The following is a 22,455-nucleotide window of genomic DNA, read 5'->3' on the forward strand; positions in this document are numbered from 1 at the left end:
TGTGTTGGAAGCAGTACAGGGGATGGAAGATCTTTATTCTGTCCTTCTCCCTCTCTTTATGTGACCCTGTCTTTCAAATAAATAAATAAATAAATAAATAAATAAATAAATAAGTAATAATGAAGTCTAATAAAATACTTACATATGAGGGACTGTTGGCTGTCTTCTGTAAGATTGTTACATTAGTTACTTGAAAATGGACACGAGTGAATACTGCAAATTGAGCTTGGGGCTCTAAGACAATAATCCCTAACCTTTTTTTTTTTTCCATTTCACTCACACGCAATAACTTTTTTTGTACTTTGTATGTTAGTTGATACAAATTCCAAATCAGGGAATGAAAGCATATTTGTCTTTGTGACTGGCATTCCACATTTTCTTCATGCGTTGATGGACCTCTGGGTTGATTCCATATCTTAATTACTGTGACTTGAGCTGCTTCAGGATATAAGTAACTCTTGCATATGCTGATTTCATTTGAGTAAATTTGCATGAGTCAGGTAGTGGGTTGTATGGTAGATCTATTTCAGATTTCTGAGAAATCTTTCATAATGGTTTTGCTAGTTCACATTCGCACTAAGAGAATATTAGGATACCCATTTTCCCCAAATCCTTACCAGCATTTGTTATTTTTTAATTTTCAGGCGGTAATATTCTAACTGGAAAGAAGCAAAACTTCATTGTGGGTTATAAATATATTTCCTAATGGCTCATGATTCTGAGCACTTCTCAGATGTCTGTTGGCCATTTGTATTTCACTCTTCAAAAAATTCCTGCTTATATCCTTAGCAATTTCCTAACTGAATTATTTGTTGTTGTTGATCTTGAGTTCCTTATAGATTCTGGCTATTACATCTTTATCAGATAAAGAGTTTGCAAATACTTTCTAACATTCTGTCAGTAGCTTCTTTGTTGAGAGTTTCATTTGTTGCATAGAAGCTTCTTAACTTGATATAATCCCTTCTGTGTACTTTTATTTTTGATTACCTGTGCTTCTGGAATCTTACCCAAGAAGCGCTTGTGAATGACAATGTTTTGTGGTGTTTTCTGTGTTTTCCACTAACAGTTTGATGCTTTCAGATCTTAGTGTAGATCTATTGTAAGTTGATTTTTTATAGGGTATGCTGTAGTATCTTAGAGTTTAAATTTTGCCAGCATACATATATATGACTATATGTAAATATGTATGTGTAGATATATTGTGCTTTCATATTGGTCATCTCATATTACAGAGAACATATGTTTGTCCTTGGGGGATTGACTTATTTCACTAAGCATAACAGTTTCCAGTTGGGACCAATTTGTTTGCCTACAATAAGATTTCCTTCTTTTTATGGCTGAGCAATATTCCATGAACACAGTGCAACACAATTTCTTTATCCATTGCTCTGTTGATGGGCATCTGAGCTGATTTCACATTCTTGCTATGGTGAATTTTGCTGCTATAGACAAAGAGTTGTAGGTTACTCTGAATATATCCACAGGAGTGGAACGGCTAGGTTCTATGATAGATCAATTCTTTTTTTTTAAAGATTTATTTATTTTTATTACAAAGTCAGATATGCAGAGAGGAGGAGAGACAGAGAGGAAGAACTTCCGTCTGATGATTCACTCCCCAAGTGAGTGCAACAGCTGATGCTGTGCCAATCCGAAGCCAGGAGCCAGGAACCTCTTCCAGGTCTCCCATGCGGGTGCAGGGTCCCAAATCTTTGGGCCATCCTCGACTGCTTTCCTAGGCCACAAGCAGGGAGCTGGATGGGAAGTGGAGCTGCCGGGATTAGAACCAGCGCCCATATGGGATCCCAGGGCATTCAAGGCAAGGACTTTAGCCACTAGGCCAAGGCGCTGGGTAGATCAAATCTTAGTTATCTGAGCACTCTCTAGTTTAGCATCAGAAGTGAATTGGGGACCTTTTTCCCTACTTCCTCAACAATGTTTTTGTTCTTGATTTCTGAGTGCAGGCCGTTCTCACTGGAGTTATGTGGAACTTCGTTGTGATTTTTTAATTTGCATTGCTCTAATAGCCAGGGGACCTGAGCATGTTTTCATGTGACTGTAATCATTTTTCAAAAAAAAAAATGTCTGCTTATGCCTTTTGTCGATTTATTAATACGGTTATTTATTTTGCTCTTGTAGGAGGTCTTTGTAGATCTTGAATATCTGCCTTAATCTCTGTTGGGTTTTGTGTGAAGAAATTCACCTATCCTGTTGCTTACTTCTTTGCTTTGTTGTTCATTTGCCTTACTGCACAGAAGCATCATAATTTGATGTAGTTCCCTGTGCTTGTTTTTTACTTCAACTGCGTGTACCTTTGGTGTCTTTTCTAAGAAATCTACTTCTTTCTCTTTCATAGTTTTTAACATAAAGCCCTTGAACATTCTTGAGTTAATATAATCCCAAGTTATTCATAAATTTTGTAGCTATTGTGAATGAAATTGATGTTATTTGTCTTAAAGGTCTTTATTTCACCTTCACTTATGCGTGAGAGGTTCATGGGTGAAGTAGTGTATGTTGACAGTTTTTTCTTTTTCTTTTTTTTTTTTTAAAGATTTTTTATTATTATTGGAAAGCCAGATATACAGAGAGGAGGAGAGACAGAGAGGAAGATCTTCCATCCGATGTTTCACTCCCCAAGTGAGCCGCAACGGGCCGGTACGCGCAGATCCGATGCCAGGGACCAGGAACCTCTTCCGGATCTCCCATGCGGGTGCAGGGTCCCAAAGCTTTGAGCCGTCCTTGACTGCTTTCCCAGGCCACAAGCAGGGAGCTGAATGGGAAGTGGAGCCACAGGGATTAGAACTGGCGCCCTTATGGGATCCCGGGGCTTTCAAGGCGAGGACTTTAGCCGCTAGGCCATGCCGCCGGGCCTGACAGTTTTTTTCTTTTAGGAGTTAGGAGTTAGACTATGTATCTGCATTCTCTCCTAGGCTGTAGAGTTTCTAATGAGAAATCAAATATCAATCTAATTGAAGAACCATTGAAGGTACCTGGAGTTTCTCTTGTTTGTATTTTAGTATCTTTGGTTTACTTCTGTAAGTTTTTGAGTATAATATGGCCATGAGAAAAATATTTTATGATGATGTGTATCAAGAATTCTGTGTGCTTCCTATATTCAGACATCCCTATCTTTGTTGAAATTATGGGTTTTTTAAACTGTTTTTCACTAAATAGTTCTAATCTGTTCTGTGTTTCCACATCTTAAATATTGGGGGGTCTCTCCGGGAGGGGACCAGGACCCAAGGAATGACAATGAATGGGACTCAAGGAATGCAAAGGCAAGATGAACCAATGCACACTTCATTGAGTTTTTCTGAGCATCTTTATACTAAGATTTTTGCAGGGCAAGCAGGCAGGTTAAAGTTATTAGTTGACTGAACAATAGCATACAAGTCACTCTAAAGATAGATCACAAGGAATTTGGGAATAAATCACGAGGCTTCAGGCAACAGTATAACAAACATGATATCCCAGTTTGCCTGTGTAGGAAGAGTGCTTTGATAATCACAATATAGTAGACTCTGCAGAATTTTCAAATATTTTTCTTTTTTTGGTATAATTACTAAAACATAAAATGCCTTCACTAAGTGTGCTTTTGCCAGTAAAATCTGTGAATTACACCCATTGTTTTATTTTTTTAATATTTTTTTTATTCATTGATTACATTGTATTATGTGATACACTTTCGTTGGAACTGGGAATCACCCCTCTCCTCCCCCGCCCTCCCCCAATGTGGAATGTTCCACTTTGTTGCATATCCACTGATCAAGTACAGTTGAGAGTCCCTCTTTGCAAGCATAAACTAAACATACAGTCCAACATCTTATAGTCCAATCTAGTTCCTCAGCTTCCTGGGGAGACCCTGTCCGGTCCGAAGGCAGAACCATCAGATTATCAACCCGATCAATTAAAGGCTCCAACATACCCTCAGCAACAACTAACTTCGTTGTGTAACTAATAGTTATAGTATTGAGTAACCAGTATGTTAAAAACAATTGCAATTTCTTAACCATCTTTTGTGATCACCTCATTGTTAATTCAGTTTTAGTTTATACGCAACATATAACATAATATACATAAAATAACATGTTTACATAACATCATATCCTCTTAAATTAACGCAAACATGTGATGTCTGACCTTTTGTGATTGGCTCATTTCCCTTAGCATAATGGTTTCCAGTTTGGCCCATTTGGGCACAAAGAACTGCATTTTGTTGTTTTTTTTAATAGCTGAGTAATATTCCATGGAGTAGATGAACCATAGCTTTCTTATCCAGTCTTCTGCTGATGGGCATTTCGGTTGCTTTCATGTTTTTGCAATTACTGATTGTGCTGCTATGAGCATAGGGGTGCATGTTGGCTTCTCATAAAACAGGTGTTTTGGGTATATTCCTAGGAGTGCTATTGCTGGATCATATGGTCACCCATTGTTTTAATACCTACCATTAAAGCATCAATTTATCCAAATGACTGGAGTGGACATGACCACAGTGTGTCTGAAATATGTGGATTTTATTAGTTGAATGGCTATTCTATTTTGCTGCTGCATGTTTTCATGTCAAAATAAGTACTAAAATTATTACTTCCTCTGGCTTTGTCTGAAAAGACACAGTAGTTTAAACTTACAGCTTTATTCTTTATTTCTTAGAAAGACCTTTTCCAAATTTTCTGATATCAAATAATATGTTTTTTCTTTAAATTACCATTGATTGTGAGATTCTTGGCAAAGCTACATGTGGCATCTTTATTGTTAATGGGAAATAGTGTTCAATATAGTTAATGATTTCAGCAAATTCATTCAATTATTTTATATAAATACATTGCAAAATCCAGCTGACACCTTCAAATCTTTCTATGGTTACACAGATGCACAGCACACATAGGCAGCCAACGATAAGTGTGTCCCTGGAGATTATTGCTTTGTCCTTTGTGTGCTGTTCCATTATCGAGGAAGTTATTGCCTTGCCCTAGCTCCGAAAATCACCGTAATAACGTCTGATGGGAAGATCTTAATGTAATTTAAAATCCCAGACTTCATCTGTAGTTGTGATGGCTGCCTTCTGTTTAGTTTTATCTGCTGATCAGGTTTTAGAGTTTAAGTTCTTCAGGAAACTATAATTTTATCTGAGAGGGAGTTCACCTCCTAATCAAATGAGTTAAATCCCTCGAGTGTCTACTTTAATTCCTAATACATTTTGATTAGCTTCTATTTGACAAGGAAAAAATGGCCTAGGAAAGAAGCTGCCCTATCAGTTCATCAGTTTCATTAGTCTGTCAGCATGTGCTGATTACCCCATCAAGTTTATCAACAGCCTGGAATGTGTTTCTAATTTGCACATTTACATAGTATTACATGCCCTTTAGGGACCAGTGATGGATTATAAGGCCGGGCTAGATGTGGGCTGCAAGTATTCATTTTTTTTTAATGTCCCATTCATTCACCCCTTTATGACCAATGCCCCCAAGCACTTGTGTGTGTTTGCGAAGAACACATTTTCTTCCTTGTTTTTCTTTTGTCTTTTCTTTAGAGATTAGGACAAATAAGGAATATATGTGAAGAAAATAGAACTATATTTGATTGTTATGATTTGTCTAATAATGTTTTTAAAACATCATTCAACTTCTTCGCATTTTTCCTTTTATGAGCACTGTATGAGAACATTTCACATGCTAGCATATTTTGTGCCAGTTCACTTAATCTGAACACTGAGCATATTTTTCTGTGTTTGTATAGTAAGAAATGCCAAGTGTGATGAATTTACTTCTGAAATGAAATTTGCTGTATTTTACAATAAGGTTATTAATTTTTATTGTAGTGCTTTCTACATGAAACTTTAAAACTCTTTTAAGATAAATATTCTGCTTATTTCTTTGATGTCAAGGATCCAAGATGTTTCAGTAACAGTAATAATCTTTCCACACGGCATTGAATGACTCGCAGAAATCATCAAGCCAGACAATAAATGTTCTACAAATAAAATGTAAACTAAGTTTTTTAGATTTAGTAAAATATGAAAATACCAGAGAGAATTAGACTGTCACAAGATAAGAGTTTTAATTGTAGCTAGGTACAGGGCTTTGGTCTAGTGGTTAAAATGTAAAGATGCTTGCACTGCATTTCAAGTACCAAGGCTATAGGGCGTTCCTGCTCTGCTGCTCCTAGGAGGCAGCATGATGGCTGTTGTAATCAGGTCCCTGCCACCACTGTGGGAGACCTAGATGAAGTTTCCGAACTCTGACTACAGAGTTTGCAAACACTGGTTAGTTACCCAGCAGATGGGAGCATGTCTTCAGGCCCCACTCCACCATTCTAGTCTTTTTGTCATTCTGAATCCCAAAGGTATCTAGCCAGTGTTTCTGGCTTTAATATTGTGGTCCTCAGTTTTCATTTGAGTTGACTAGTTAACAGTTCTATTAATAGAGTGAGCCCTTGAAATGAAAATGTCATTTTAGGGATAGGATTTCATCTGTTTTTTTTGTTTGTTTGTTTTTTAATGTCATGATGTATTCTTTTTCTAGAATTAAATACATCCTATATTCTGATACCTTTTATGGGTATTCCTGGGTGATCTGGGTGATTCTTTTTTCTTTTCAAATGTTAGATGTACTTTAGAATCATTGAATGTTAGAGATTGAAGATTCGGTGCCTGAAATGCTCATGGATATATTATAACGTATGATATAGATAACTAATGTTCTCCACAGTTTGCGCAACAACCAGGACTGTGGTTCCTTTGACTTAAAATGCTTTTTCTATTTAACCTTTATGTATCACTAACACATGACATTGTTTATTATGTGAAAATGGCTTTTCTTTGCATACTTAATTATTAGCAATAAATAAGACATATGGAGCATTCATTATGAATAATGAAGCATGTTTGTTTTCATACAATTATTACATATATAGAATATTAAAATATTTTTTCAATGAGAAGTGTCATTTCCGTGTTTGTTTTTTTTTCTCTGTGGTTGTTTATTTCCTTATTATCTCTAGTTAAACATTGCTTCTGAATAATCCTAAGGGATTACAAGAAACTAAATTGGGCTGTAGCTTCCAATTATTTTTATCAGTTTGAGCTCTTCCAATCCCAAAGGTCATTTTAAGCCTATTTACTATTTAAAATAAAATTACTCAGCTTTCTGAATGCAAAGTAATTGTTGTGTTTAATTATACTAGTGATTTGGGTCAGCTTGTAATGTATCATGAGAACAAAGAGGCATAATCTGTCTCATGAAATAAGAGGGAAACTAGGGTTGCTGTTTTGTCATTTCTGTCCATCATCACAGAACAACCTGTGTGTGTGCAAAAAGAAAGAACAGTCGTGGTGCCAAGTGGGGGAGGTGATGAAGCCAGAGGTAGTGTTGCATAAAATATAACCGTGTGATCCCTGATCCCATGGACTTCCTAGGAGATTGATGCTTATTTTAAATGAGTGGATGTCAGTAAGGAAAATGAAAACCTACAGCCATTTTTTTAAGAATATTTTGCTCATATCTTTTTGTCTGTAACTGTATAGGCTCTTCTGTGTTGAATGGACAAAGCAGTAAGAAACCTCAGACTTTTTCTGTCTAATATCATATTGCTATCACAGTTGGCAAATATACTCAGATTCTTCTGTTCTTCAAAGGGGGGGAAGACATGCTAATGTTGGGTGACAAGCATTTTAGTTGAAGAGATTATCCACTTAGGAGAATTGTGTAATCCTGACCCATTGGTTTTTATTGCATTGAGTGTCTTTATTTTCATTGCATGCTTTGATTCTCTTATGGTAATTTGTTTTGTTTTGGCATATCTCTAAAACATTTAAATCTCAGCTAATATGTCTTTTATTCAGATATGTTAGATTTTGAAAGTAGAGTTTTCCTCCTTTTCTCCAATAATATGAGAAACATCTATTGGACTAGTGTTAGTTACATAAGAGCATGATTAAGATGCTACTTGGGGTACTTGGAGTTCCTAAGTTTGAGTCCCTACCCTTCCTCCTTATTCCAGCTGCCTACTAATATGCACTCTGGAAGGCTCAATTGGTTGTGTCCCTGCCACCCATGTAAAAAATCCCAGATTGAATTTCTGGCTTCCATCCTCAGATTGGCTTCGTCCTGGCTGTTGGGAGCAATTGAAGAATGTACCAGCAGATAGATCTCCTTCTGTCTTCATAACACTGGGTTGCATGTGCAAGTGAGTGTGTGTGTGTGTATTTACTTTACTGTGTCAAATAAATAGTGCTTTAGAAGTTTTAAAAATTATTTATCTGTCAGGCCAGGCACGATAGCCTAGCGGCTAATGTCCTCATCTTGAATGCGCCAGGATCCCAAATGGGGGCCAGTTGTAATCCCAGCCACCTCACTTCCCATTCAGCTCCCTGCTTGTGGCCTGGGAAAGCAGTCGAGGACGGTCCAATGCATTGGGACCCTGCACCTGTGTGGGAAACCCAGATGAAGCTGTAGGCTCCTGGCTTTGGATTGACTCAGCTCCAGCTGTTGCAGCCACTTGGGGAGTGAATCAACAGACAAAGATCTTCCTCTCTGTCTCTCCTCCTCTGTGTATATCTGACTTAGCAATAAAAATAAATAAATCTTTAAAACAAACAAAAAATAATCATTCATCTATCTAAAAGGAAGACTGACAGAATTGAAGATACAGGGAGTTGGAAAGGGAAAGAGATGTTTTACTTGCTGTTCACTTCCCAAATGGCTACAGCAGTCAGGGCTGAGCCAGACCAAAACAAGGACCCATAAACTGAATTATTCCCTCTGAAGCCCCACATTTGAGTGGAAGGGTATGAAGGGTTGTCATCCCTGCCTTCTCAGACATATACTGCAAGAGCTGAATGAGTTCTGGAGTAGTAGCCAGTACTCAAATCACTGCTCTGATCTCTGGGATGGTGACACAAGAGGTGGGAGTGGCACAACACTGGCCTCTTAATTTCTGTCTAATTGTGAGCTAGTCCCTTAATTTTATCTGTTATTTGAGGGTGAAGAAAAAAGCAGTGAATAGGATGCCTGATTAGCTTATTAGAACAATTGTGGGTGAACAAAGCTTATACAAATTTTAGAATTGTATTTTTAAGGGAGGTAAGCTTGTACAAGAATTAATGTAATAAATGACCACCATTGATCTGTTAATTAGGTAAGAACTGACAACATGGAGAATGTGTTTTGTGCAAATGAAATGAAAAAAATACTCAGTTCATCCTAACTGCTTGAAGCATGAACCTGATCAGCTAAGTTTAGTTGCTAGAATGAATATTTAAAAAATCAGTTCAACTCAATCTTCTGGGTGGTGCAGATTTTACATGTATTATTTATTTTTGTTAGATTGTTCTCTGTGTAATTACATGTGTATTGAGCTCACTTATCTCAGAATACATTTACAGTAGGAACATTCAGAGTAGCTTTTGACACAATGGTTTACATTCTAATGATTCTTCTGTTTCTAGTGTTTCCTAAGTGGATTACTGGAGGTATTGAGCATGCTGGCTATGAAAGAGATTGTTTTTCATTGTGTGACAGTTTAAACCTCACATCTTCAAGTATGTAAACATTAACATTCAGTAGTGTTAAGCTTTTTATACCACCTGCTTCCCCTATTTTGAGATCTGATAATATTCCTATGATTGCTTCTGTTGACACTGACTACAGTTCTACAAATTCAAGAGTGACCATGTAACTGGATTAACCATTGATCAATAAAACTTGGGATGGCAGTAGCTTCTACTTTATAGAAATGAGTCCATTTGTTTCACTCTTGTCTCCCATCTTCACACAGGAAAGACCAGGAGACCAGGGCCAGGTACAAGGAATTCACCAGTACAGAAAGACAAAATGTACATTTAAACAGTTATAGAGATTCACTTTGTAAAATATATAGCCAATAAGAAAAGGAAACTGAAATTTTGGCTGTGCATCAAAAAGAATGAATAAAACATTTATGGACCAAAAAACTCCAAAGTTTTCTAAAAGTTCATTTCTCATTTTAAAAGTGCAGTGGTTTATGTTTTTTTCTTTTTCTAATTCATGCTTGATGTAAATGCTACATTAATGTCTGAAACTATACTACATAATTTGTGAGGCATTAGTCTGTACACTTAAAAGGGCAACATCTAGTTCAACTGCATTAAATAGGTAATATATTTTGTTTAAAGTTTCAATTAAATCCAGGGCCAGAAGACCTATGGTCCCCATGGGGAGTTGGAACACTTTAATGCCAATGGTAAAGTTGCTTAAGGATCTTGCTTAAGTATCACTTGCTTTCCTGGAAATATGATATGAAGGAGTTGATTCTATTTCATTACTATTAAACCACTTGAGTTCACCTGTTACATACTTTTCCAGTTTTGAGGTAACAGGAAAGATTGAAGACAAAAAAATTGTTTGAAATTGAGTTACAAAGAAATTAATAGACTCCAGTTTAATATCTAATTAGAAGTGGGTGTTAACAGTTAGAATGCCTGCATCCCGTATCAGTTCCCATGGATTCAGTTCCCTGTTCTGGCTGCTGATTCAGTTTCCTGCTAATGTAGACCCTTGGAGACAGCAGTGATGGTTCACATCATTGGGTTTGTTACATGCCTTTCAGGAGACCTGAATTGAATTTCCGGTACTCAGCTTTGGCCTGCTCATTTTGAGCATCTGGAGAATGAACTAACAAATGACTGCTCTGTCCACTATCTCTGTGTCATTAAAATAAATAAATGAAATTTAAAATTAATGCTTAATGATGCCCCTTTAGTCCCCGAGTCCCAAATAACTTCCATATGTTCTGCTTGCTTCAGTAGAAATATATGAGAAGTAAGTATATATTTTAATCTCTTATTGGGCTATTGCCATGGAATGAATCTTTTATTCAGTATTAAACACAAGTTGGATTGTATTTAGAAAATTATGGTGATGGTATGTTGTATCTGGGAAACACATAATAGGATTTCAACACTGGCATTCTAGAAGATACCAACTTTGATGTCACCTGGATGAAATGGAAATAGTCATGTGGAAGAACGATTTTCATGAAGGATATAATCTTGAAACACATTGTCAAGGAAAGCAGAAATTACTGCTGCACATACTTAAAATAGGCAGCTGGAGGGACAGAGACGCCTTCACCCGTTAATAGGATCACAGCCACCTCTCCTGTCAAAACATAAGATTAACAAGAGGACAGCTTAAGTGTATTTAACTGAAGTTTTATTTAACTCTAGAAACTTCCAAAGTGAGAACCCACAGGTGTATAGGATTCACTTTAAGTTTTTTGTTTGTTTTTGATTCTTTTTGCTGTTGTCCTTGGTGCTGTTTGTTTTCTTTTGGTGTTTGTATATGAAAGGCAGAGTTTCAGGGAGTGGAAGGAGGAAAGTAGAGAGAGGGCAATGGAGTGTGGAGAAATTTTTCTGCCCTAGATGGCTGCAATAGCCCAATCTGAGCCAGGAGCTTGTTCCAAGTCTCCCACAAGGTTCAGGAACCTGAAGACTTGGACTGTTCTCGGTCATTTTCCCAGGTGCTTTAGCCATGTGCTGGGTTGGAAGTGTAGCAGCAGGAACTTGAACATCTCCTTTGGGATATCCCTGCTGCAGGTGGCAGCTTAATTCACAGGTCACACTGGCATCCCCAGGGAACTGTAGTTTAATGTTTAGCTTTGATGAAGTGTGAAAAACATATAGAAGAGTGAGTAGACAAAGTGGTGTGTTCTCCTGGTAATAGACTGACACTGCAAACCTCGCAAAACCTGTCTGGAAAAAGATGTTGCATGATCTCTCTGTGTAGTGTTCTTCCTGCCTGCCTTTAGAATTCGCTTGAAGGCAAAAGTGGGCAATGTGACCTTCTTAGAGTGCATGGCTGGCTCTGGGTGAAAGTTCAGTTTCTATGACCTGCCTCTGGGAAAGGAATTCTGCCTGCTATGATTGCTTCTGTGGTGGAAGGAGATGGACTAAAGAAGGGAGTTTCTGGGTTTCTATACATTCTCACCAGCCCCAGGTCAAAGTATTTATCAAGCCAAAATGCCATGCATGATTTGTGTATTTTTTTCCCTCAGCCCCATAAAAGCAATAGCAATTAAATTTAAAGTTAAATATGTCCTTAGTTATATGCAGTTTCCTGCATGCATTTATATCTGCATTTCCTACCAGGTAGTGGAAAGTTATTTTCTACACAAAGAACTTATTTAACTCTACAAATGAGCTGTGATTGAATTTTAATTTTAACTATGCTGATAAAAGCCAGTGTTGTATTCAAGATGAATGTAATGATGAAAATAGCATTCAGTGTTTTGTTCCATAATACAAGTTGTTTTTGCCAACATGTTAATTATGGAAATGGGATTTTGTTGGTTGTCCTAGAATCCTATTCTCAAGTGTTCATTAAAATAGAATGAATTTTAAATTTCTGACATGCCATAATAATTAACATTAATATGGCAATGTATAGCATAAATAAATTATTCACTGCCTATTATAGAGATGCATTATTCGATCCAGGAATATACCTGAAATATATCGTAATAATTTTATGGGAAACTGAAAAGCATTCTTTTATTCATTTCTGACCAATTCATAGGAGAGTCTCTTCTCTCACTGCAGTGCTTCAAGTATTATTTCTGTATCATTGTTTCCATTAATTCTTCCCAAGCTTTTATTTCTTATGTTTACTCACATGCTTCTTCTCTGGAATATACATTTTTTAAATGCAGTTCAGCACCTCTTTTCATGTTATAATGTTCCTTTATCATTTCAGCCATATTAAGCCATTTGACTTATTTCATTCTAATTCTTCCTTAGGACAAAATTATGGCTTGCAGAGGAGGGATACTGACTACCCTCTACATACACACGAGCACACAGTCTGTTTTCCTCTACTTTGAGAAAACTCTGAGCATTTAGTAGGATTGGCTATTAGCATATACAGATTGTTTGGTGATTTACTTCTGTGAAAAACCAGTGGAAACCGATTAGCCTGCAGGATTTTAGGATCCTCAATTAGATGTAGAGACACACAGAAGTGGACTCCTGGCTTTGATACAGGGAAAATTCTGATGGCACATCAGATAGTTCCTGCATATAAGTGTATGATGGAAATAAAGAATGTTTTTACCTTCACCTGCCATTTAACTTATCTCTTGATGCATTTTCAGTTAATGAAACACATGCAGCTTTTTTCCATGCATTTTTTTCTGGCCTTAAGTACTTCATATTTAATGGTACAAAATTAGGTGAGGAGTTGAATTTTGAATCTTTCGACAGTCATCTTCAATTTAAGACTGGTATATCTCATTTTACCTCCAGCTCTTCTTTTCCAGAATCTGTAATCCATGAAGTATGTTGTCACATGATCAGCCACTTTGTGTTGCTGTTGACCATGTCCTTCACTTAAATGTAGAGTGGCCATTGAGGATTTCTGGTCAGAACCAGTATATCTGAGGAACTGCGCTGCTTTCCTTTTATAAAAAGATGAGGAAAGAATGGAATGGAAATACAAGAAAGTAAAAAAAAAATTGACGTAAAGAATTATATTATGTTTGTGACAGAGGTAACTTTTTAAAAACCTAAGGCAGAGCGTTATGGTACATCAGGTTAAGATCCCTGCATGGGATTCCTGCATCCAGTATTGCACTGCTGCTTGAGTCCTGGCTATTCAGTCTCTGATCATCCCGCAGCTCAAGTGCTGGGCAAGGCAGAGAGTGATGGCACAATTGTTTATGTCCCTGCCACTCATTTATCAGTTTCTTGGGCCAGCTCTGCCAATTGTGGACATTTGGGGAGTGAACTAGCAGAGGGAAAGCTTTGTGTTTCTCTCTGTGTGTCACCCTGCCTTTCACATTAATAAATACATTTAAAAAAAATTAAAACTTGCTGATGGCTCTTTGTCAGTTTGAGAAGTACTATTGGGAACCACAGGTTTCAGAATTTAGTTGCATGATGGATAAGACACAGAAGATTTTATGTGGTTCTGTGCATTTTGTAATCAAGTGTGTGTTCAAAACGATCATAATTAGTGAAGCAGGTCCCATTTGTTACCTAAAGATTGAGGAAAGGCGTGAATGAATATCGACTGGATATGGATCTTGAACAGAGAAACTCAGTTTGCTGAAAGATCCTCTTCTACCTTAATTTTTAGATTTTAATTCATTGTCAATAAAACATTTTGTAAAACAAGATGGAGAAGGTAACTGGTGAAGGCACTGCCTACAGTGCTTCTGGCATCCTTGGCTACTCCACTTTCAGTCCAGCAGTGGAAAATGGCCCAAGTGCCTGATCTTCTCTGCCCATGTCAGAGACCCAGAGAAAGAGACCATCTGCTGGCTGCTTCTGGTCCAATCCTAGCCAGTAGAGCCATTTGGGGAATGAAATCACGGATGGAAGATATTCTCTCTCTGGGGAATGAAATCACGGATGGAAGATATTCTCTCTCTCTCTCTCTCTCTTTCTCTGTCTCTCTGTGTCTCCCTCTGTCTCTGTAACTCTGCCTTTCAAAGAAATAAAAATGAATGTTTAAAAAATAAAGCTAAAGGGATTCCAGATTTCACCTGATAGAATTAACAAATTCATGCCCAAGAATTTTGAAAAATAAAAGTGAAACTTGTTTTTCTGTTTATTACAATAACAAAAGGAGCTGCAGTGATTAAAGCAATGTGTCAGAGCTAGAAAAGGAAATTGGACCAGCAAGACAAAGTGTGTAGCCTAGAAACAAATTTAAAAATTCTGTAAGATTTTTGTAATAAATCTGTTAGTACTGGGGCGGAAAGGAAGTCCTTATAAAGACTTTGAGGTACTTGATTAGATGTTTAGACATAATAAAATTGGAAGATTTCCCCTAAACTATATAGCAAAATAGATTCCATGTAAATATATTTTAATGCTGAAATTATATAATTTGGAAAGATTACATAGCCCCATAATAGGGAGAAATTTTGCGTAAAATAGATTTTGAAATTCACTGCTGATACCAATTCTGAGGTAATAAAAGGTGTGCGTACAAGAAAAGATAATTACAAAACAGGATAAAAGCTGAAATGGGTGTCCTACCTATGTGAAAAGTTGGAAGTAAAATTTTAATAAGGAAAAACTCAAATACTGATCTTGACTAAAAAATTTTTTTTGAAAATTGGTGTAACTTTCTTTAAATAATAGAGCAGCACGAACTTGAAAACCTTCAAAATAAAAATAAATTTATTTGAGTGTACTTGAGGCGTTATTGAAATAGAAATTCTGGGAAAACATGGAAATTTTGCCAGTGGCTGTTTGTGCAGTTTGTTCTGTTGTGAGTAGCTTTAATGTTAGAAAACAAGCAAAGAAATAGTAAATTCAGATAAGTCCTTGGTCTGATTTAGTCTGTCTGTATTAATTTTCTAGTTGATATATTAAAGTAGTTTTTTTTTTAAACTAAAACTTTGTCACTGATTTAGGAAATTATTATGTATACTTTGTAGCAGTGGTGAATCACTAATGATTATCCTTATTATTGCAGGAGTTAACAAATTAATTATTCTTTAGGCCCTTATTGTAAATAAAGAACTGCAGCCAAGTTAAATAACTAAGTTGTCCAAAACTATGCAGTTTTTTATTGGCAAAATGAGAATTAAAAGCCAAATTATCTGAGTGTTATTTTTCTATATAATTTGTGACTCAGTGCTACACTGTAATTGTAATTAATTTTATCAGGTAGATGAAACAGCCTAATTTTACAAATTAGTGAAAAGTTATTTTCTTCGAAAAATACTTATTTTAAAACTGTGGAAAATTAGTTAATAAGGAATGAATTTTAAAAAAAAAAATTGGTATTTTTATTGGAAAGTCAGATACACAGAGAGAAGGAGAGACAGGAAGATCTTCTGTCCGATGATTCACTCCCCAAGCTGCTGCATTGGCTGTAGCTGAGCTGATCCAAAGCCAGGAGCCTGGAGATTATTCCAGGTCTCCCATGTGGGTTCAGGGTCCCAAGGCTTTGTGCCGTCCTTGACTGCTTTCTCAGGGCACAAGCAGGGAGCTGGATGGAAAGTGGAGCTGCTGGGGTACAAACTGGCACCCATATAGGATCCCAGCATGTGCAAGGTATGGACTATGGCCACTTGCCTATGTGCCAGGCCCATAAGGAATGAATTTAAGTAACCTGTGAAAGGAAACTAGTTATAACAAGCTAAAGTTTGCTACTAAAATTTGTTGAAGGAAAAATGACCAGAAAAAAAACATAAAATATACCAATCAAAACTCCTGCTTTATATGGAAAATATTATCTCCTGAAAAACGCAATGAATTCCTTAGAACCCACTGCTAAGTCCTCAAACTTGGAGGGCCTAGAACGTAAGCACAATTCGTATTTGTACTTAGGAACATATCCTAAAATTAGCAGAATTTGCAGTGTGACACTTTTACTACATATGGGGCAGGAAGTGCAGTAGAAATCACATGGAGACATTTTCTTTATCTGCCCTGTTATTACAATCTGAAAAGACAAAACTACAAAAACAATAATGTAACCTGACTGAGACTTCTCACAGTTGAAGGTATTCTCCCTGCTTGCTTGCCTGCACGGTTTTCATAAACAGACTCTTTCAACTTTTGCAATTTTATTATGGCAAGGTTTCTGCAGGTAGACCTTGTCCTATCTCAGTCACTCATGCTCATGCGTGGATGTCATGATTTTGCTCATAACCATTTGCAAGCTGCTCGTTATTTACTTAGAATTTTCTTCTGTGTCTTCCATGAGGTTCCACTTTTACACATATTAAATGAAACATGTTAGTAATGAACTTGAAACAAGTTGTATTGATTGTGTCCTATGTGCCTAAAATCAAACACTAGGAAACACTGATACATGTCATGAAGAGAGCAGGAAATAATACTTTGTGGGCTTTATGTTTGGAATCAAATGCAATCCTGCCATTGGGTAATCTAAATTCGCATGACATTTAGTTTAAGTTACCATAAGAGTTGAATCAAGAGGAAAGAATAGTCATGAAAGTCTAAAAATAATATAGCATGTCATTGCTTGTTGTTTCTCACATGCCCTCCTGCAGGTAAAATGTTTATTTATACACTCATGCTTACACACACAAGTAGGAACTGTCTGGCAATCTGAAACCTAAGAAGCAGTGAGATCAAGACTGTCATATCATCAATATCCCAACATTCTTCCCTCAAGGATTTAGCCTTTGCCAGGGTTTTTTAGACCTGGGGCTTTTAGGGAAAGGGGCTAACATTATTTTCTCTCCATCTGAAGCCAGCCTAGAGACATCCAAATCCCTGTTGTCTGTGAGTGAATTGGAAATAAATCTGGGCGATGAACCTCATCACTGTATCATCGTGCAGCAAATCTTATTCTGTGAAAGTGCCTCTATTATGTCATTTTTTTTGTGGGATGAGAAGGAAAAATAGTCATAGTTGACTTGTTCCTCCTGGGTACTATAAACATTTACTTCTTCTATTTTTGTGTAAATTAAGAAAAATGAGCAGTACTAGTGAGGATAACTTACTTAACCCTCTTTTCCCCACCTGATTCCCGACTAAAGTATGGTCATTTCCTTCTCTGTTAAATGTACTTTTTATATTAGAGTACCATTTTGGAAATTTTATAATTTTAATACTTTAATCAAGTTTTAATGATTCTCTCTCTCTCTCTCTCTATATATATATATATAGAGAGAGAGAGAGAGAGAAAGAGAATGGATAGATAGCATGCTGTCTCCTATAACCAAATCTGATGGTACACTTTTTTGGAATTATTTTATCCCTTCTCTGACGAATTTTGTGCTTTAGATAAAATATTTTAATGTGAATAGGTGGAGAAAATGCAAATCTGATTCTTTAATTTCATTTATTTTTTATCTAGGACTAGCTAAGGTCAGTGAGCCAGTCCCTTCATTTATATGATTGATATTAGAGTATAAGAATCATGTAAGGGAATGAAATAATGTATTTAAGCTGTTAGCAAGTTTCCAAGAAATAATAAACTATATGTAACAGCTTGGTACAATGAACAAAAATTATTGTCTTATGCAAGTCACACTTCCTACTTGTTATACCCCATTTATAAATGGGTATTTTAATTTCTATTGGGGAGATAAAATAGGGGTATAGAATGATCACTGTTGCACTGGAATATAGACCAGAACTGAAAACAATAAAATCACGAGCTCTCTGCTTCATTTCTACACATTTTTATTGTTTTGTAACATCCACATGTAAGTACAATATTTGTCTTTTGGAAATTGGAAATTCACTTGCAAAAGTCAAAGAATTCAACATGTTTTTGTGTCTGGAGTAGTATTCCATGAGGCAGATAGATTACATTTTCTTCTGTCATGTATCAGTGGGTGGACATCTGTATTGATTCCATTGTTTCAGTATTGTCAATTCAACTGCTGGAAGGCTGGAGGGGTAGAGATAACTCAAGTGCTGATTTCATTTAGTTTTGATAAAAAACCCAATAGTTTTATAAATAGGTTATATAGTAGAGGTATTTTTAGATTTCTGAGGAATCTCCATAATATCTTCTATAAATGGTTATCTCAGATTAAATCTATGAATTAATGATGAAATGTGTTCTGTTGTAGGAATTAAAATGCATTAAAAAAAAACAGCACAAACCTACCTTTTAGTGCCACGGATATTGCAAGTACTTGTTTTTGTAACGAATGTTATTTTACCCTTGATAATTGTTTTGTATCTCAATTTTACTGTCGTTTTAAGTCAATTTTTGTATTAGAATTAATCTTGAGTTTATTTTTTAATTTATTTTTTGACAATCTTGACATAATTATGGTAAAAAGGTTCAAGCGCTACAGGAAGATGGGCAAGACAATTAGTTCCGTCTTGTTTCCTTAATATATCTGATGTAAAAGGGGATTTTAAGGGAGAAGCCCGACCCAGTCTCCCACCCACCCCAGGTCCCAGATGTGGGGCATGCTCCGAGGGTCTTGCTCAAGTGGTTTTGATAGTTCAACAGTTCTGAACTGCCTCCACTCTCACCAGTCCAAGCACGATGAGGTCATTGAAGAATCCACTGATTGACATAGTCCATCATAGAGTCTCCGTTTGCCCAGTTTTTCACTGCCAACATATAGCTGAGGTGGTTGATTGACTTGTTCTGTCCTCTGTCTGAACAATTCATTTTTGACATATATATCTGCTCTTCAGAATTGAATAATGTAGGAAACATTTTTAAAGTTGGCTATAGATTAGTGCTGCTTTTTATTCCTGTGTTCAGTTGCTAATCCCAAAGCAAGGTTGTAAATAATTGTTCAGAAGCCTCGGAACATTTTCTTTGAGTGACAGAAACCAAGTAGAAATCTCAGTCAAGCTTCATGTTAGAAGATTATGATTATTTTCTACTGGCTTGTTCAGACAGTATGCTGAGTTAAGACTCTCCTGCAACTAAATGGAAGATTTGCTACTTGAAACATGTTTGAAATTATCAGGTTAATTTGCATCTCTGTTTCCCAATTCTTATTTATGTAAAATCCAAATAGTGGCACTTCTTAATAAACTGTGGCTTCTATGTTGTGTGTGATGTGTGTGTATATATATAGAGAGAGATTAAAAATAGATTTCATCTTGCAGATCTTTTATCAACAATGGTAATGATTAACTGGGAGCAATGTGTTAAGATTCCTTGGGAGGCTAAGTGAGACAGAAACCTGTTGCCTGGATATATAAAAGAAGTCGGGAATCTAAATCAGACGTTGGCCACCTGTAACTTGCATAATAATTACTCAGTGAATGATAGGTGTTACAATTGTTTTTATTAATGCACAACAAATGGTTATAAAATGTTCTTCAAAGTAAGACTAGCTTTTCATCAGTTTGTATATAGTTGCCAAAATGCACAATTGCATTGTTGTTTGTAGCCCTTAAATATTTCCTTATCTCTTAAATTGTACAAATAAATACTGTGTATGGGTTCCTTTTTTTTTTTTGTGGATCATTGTTTTAATTTGCAATTTCTTTTTAAAAAAGATTTATTTGAAAAGAACAGTTACTGAGAGACGACAGAGAGAGATCTTCCATCTATTGGTTCATTGCCCAAATGGCCACAACAGCCAGAACTTAGCTGACTCGAGTCTAGGAGCCAGGAGCTTTTTGTGGGTGTCTCACATTGGTGCAAGGGGCCAGGAATTTGAACTATATTCCACTTGCCAGGCCATAAGCAGGTTGCGTGATTGGATGTGCAGCAGTCAGGACTCAGACTGGTACCCATGTGGGATAACAGCATGATGGCCTCAGGTTTAGCCTCTTGTACCACAGGGATCAGGCATTCATTATTTGATAATAATATTTAAAAATAGGCTTTAATGATGCATTTCTAGCCACGAAATACACTTTCTGTAATGATATTTGGACATTATCTACTTAAGTGTAGTAGAAACTTGATCTCAGAAACACCATGGAAATTTTAAAAATCTCTTTCTGTAAAGAAGGGAAATAAAAACTGTATCTTTTTAAAAATATATTTTTATGTTTTATTTGGGAGGCAGATATGCAGAGAGATGGAGAGACAGAAAGATCTTCCATATGCTGCTTCACTCGCTAGTGGCCACAATGGCTGGAGCTGAGTCGATCCAAAGCCAGGAGCTAGGAGCTTCCTCTGGGTCTGCAGGACTTGGCCTGTCCTCTACTGCTTTCTCAGGCCACAGGCAGGGAGCTATACGGGAAGTGGGGCAGCTGGGACACTGACTGCCATATGAAATCCCGGTGCACCTAAGGAAAAGCTTTAGTTACTAGGTTAAAAGGTTAAAAGGTGGTTTGTGAGTCTTTGAACAGTCTATTTTATGTTAATTCCAAGTAGAAATGCAGATCAATCTCCCCTCTGGCTATAGTCTGTTTTAGAGATCAGTAATTGAATACATCTTAGAACTAATTGGTTTAAATATTCCAAGTTTTGAATGTGTGCTGTGCGTGTTTTGTCTAAGATATATATATATTATGTACAATATGTAGATATATAATATAAATATTTATTTTATATTTATATTTATATTTATATTTATTATATATATCAATGTGGAAACATTTTTCACTTGTCCTAAGAGAAGTTATGACTTGCATTTTGGGAAATGCTAGTTTACTCTGGAAAAAGAAGAAAAATCCATTTGATAGTGTAAAATTTATATAAATACTTGCATGAAACAGTGAAATTATTATAAAAACATACCAGAAATTTTTAAGATCCGTATTGATTTTCCATTTCAATAACTCATGCTTTTTTGTGTATTTTATTACATCCTTTGGTTTTTCAGTTACTGTTTTCATTGTGCACAAAACATGACTTAATCTCACCAGCAGCTTAAATGTAAACATCTTTTAAACACTTCATAACCATCATTTTTATGATAGTATGGTTAAGAACTGTTCTTTGAGTTAAAGCATATAGATATGTATAAACGGATACATAAATTTTTGTGCATATTACAGTCAAGCAAAGGTCATTTGAAAGGTCAGAAGACTGAAACCAATTCATCAAGCCGATTTGCCTTGGCAGTACTATGCATTGTAATACAGGGGGAATGTTATTAGAACAGGAAGAAAGTTCTTCCTTTGAAGGAAAGATGTACAACCAATGTGAAAAATGCATCTAGAAGAAGCCTCTGATTATGTCTTTAAATAGAAAAATTCTGTCACAATTATGAATAAGATAAGCCTAAAGAACTGTCTGTAAGGACACACTTGTCTGTTGTATTATGGCCCAAACTGAGTAGCATCTACATTTGCAGTGTGTGTTGAAAATACAGTGCTTAACACAAATATCAAAATAATCCCACTGAAGAACTTCCCTATCAGTTGAATATGGGAGATACATAAGGAAGGATAGAAGCAGACTAATGCTTGCTTCTAATATTTCTGATTAGCCATTTCCTGCTTGTCTGTTAGTGAAGTTCTCATTTTGGAAGTGCAAAATTTGTGTAACCTTAAAACTTTACAAAGTGGTTACCAATGGTTAAAATTCCCAAGATGCACTTGGCACATTATGCTAAGCATGCTTGATAACTGTGATTTATTCACTGGGTTATTTTAAATGATTCTTATAAATAATGCTTACCTACAAATCAAACACATGTAATTCTTGAAAAATTAAAATCTAGCCACTATTATTTAAAGCAAGGTTATCATTAACTCAAGTTCAGTTTCTCAACCAGGTTATAAGATCACGAAGTGTAGAATCTTACAATTCTTCATGCAAAACTTGCAATAAGCTATTATATAACCAGTTCAATTTCAAAAGCAGTGAAGTGAGTCTGAATGAAAAGAACAAGTGATTCTACTGAATAATGAAAAAAAATTTTCTGAAAAAAATAGTGGTAAAAGCTTTAAATGTGTGGTTCAGATGCTCTTAGGTTAAAAGTCGTCTTTTGACTACTTACCGAGTTTTTACTTAAGTCATTTTTCTTTATTGTCAAAACATAAGGATTTTCATGCACCAAATACATAATACTTAAAATTTGAATTAAGATCTTAGATTTTAAAAATTAAAA

At 36.1% G+C, this 22,455-nt stretch overlaps 1 protein-coding gene across 1 annotated transcript in view; it reads left to right on the top strand.

Annotated features, from left to right (window-relative positions):
- Nucleotides 1–22,455, top strand: part of TMTC2 (transmembrane O-mannosyltransferase targeting cadherins 2) — a 373,997-nt gene that overhangs the window by 245,769 nt on the left and 105,773 nt on the right. The window lies entirely within an intron of this gene.

The sequence above is a fragment of the Ochotona princeps genome, chromosome 15 (genome assembly GCF_030435755.1).
Source record: "Ochotona princeps isolate mOchPri1 chromosome 15, mOchPri1.hap1, whole genome shotgun sequence".
Lineage (NCBI taxonomy): Eukaryota > Metazoa > Chordata > Mammalia > Lagomorpha > Ochotonidae > Ochotona > Ochotona princeps.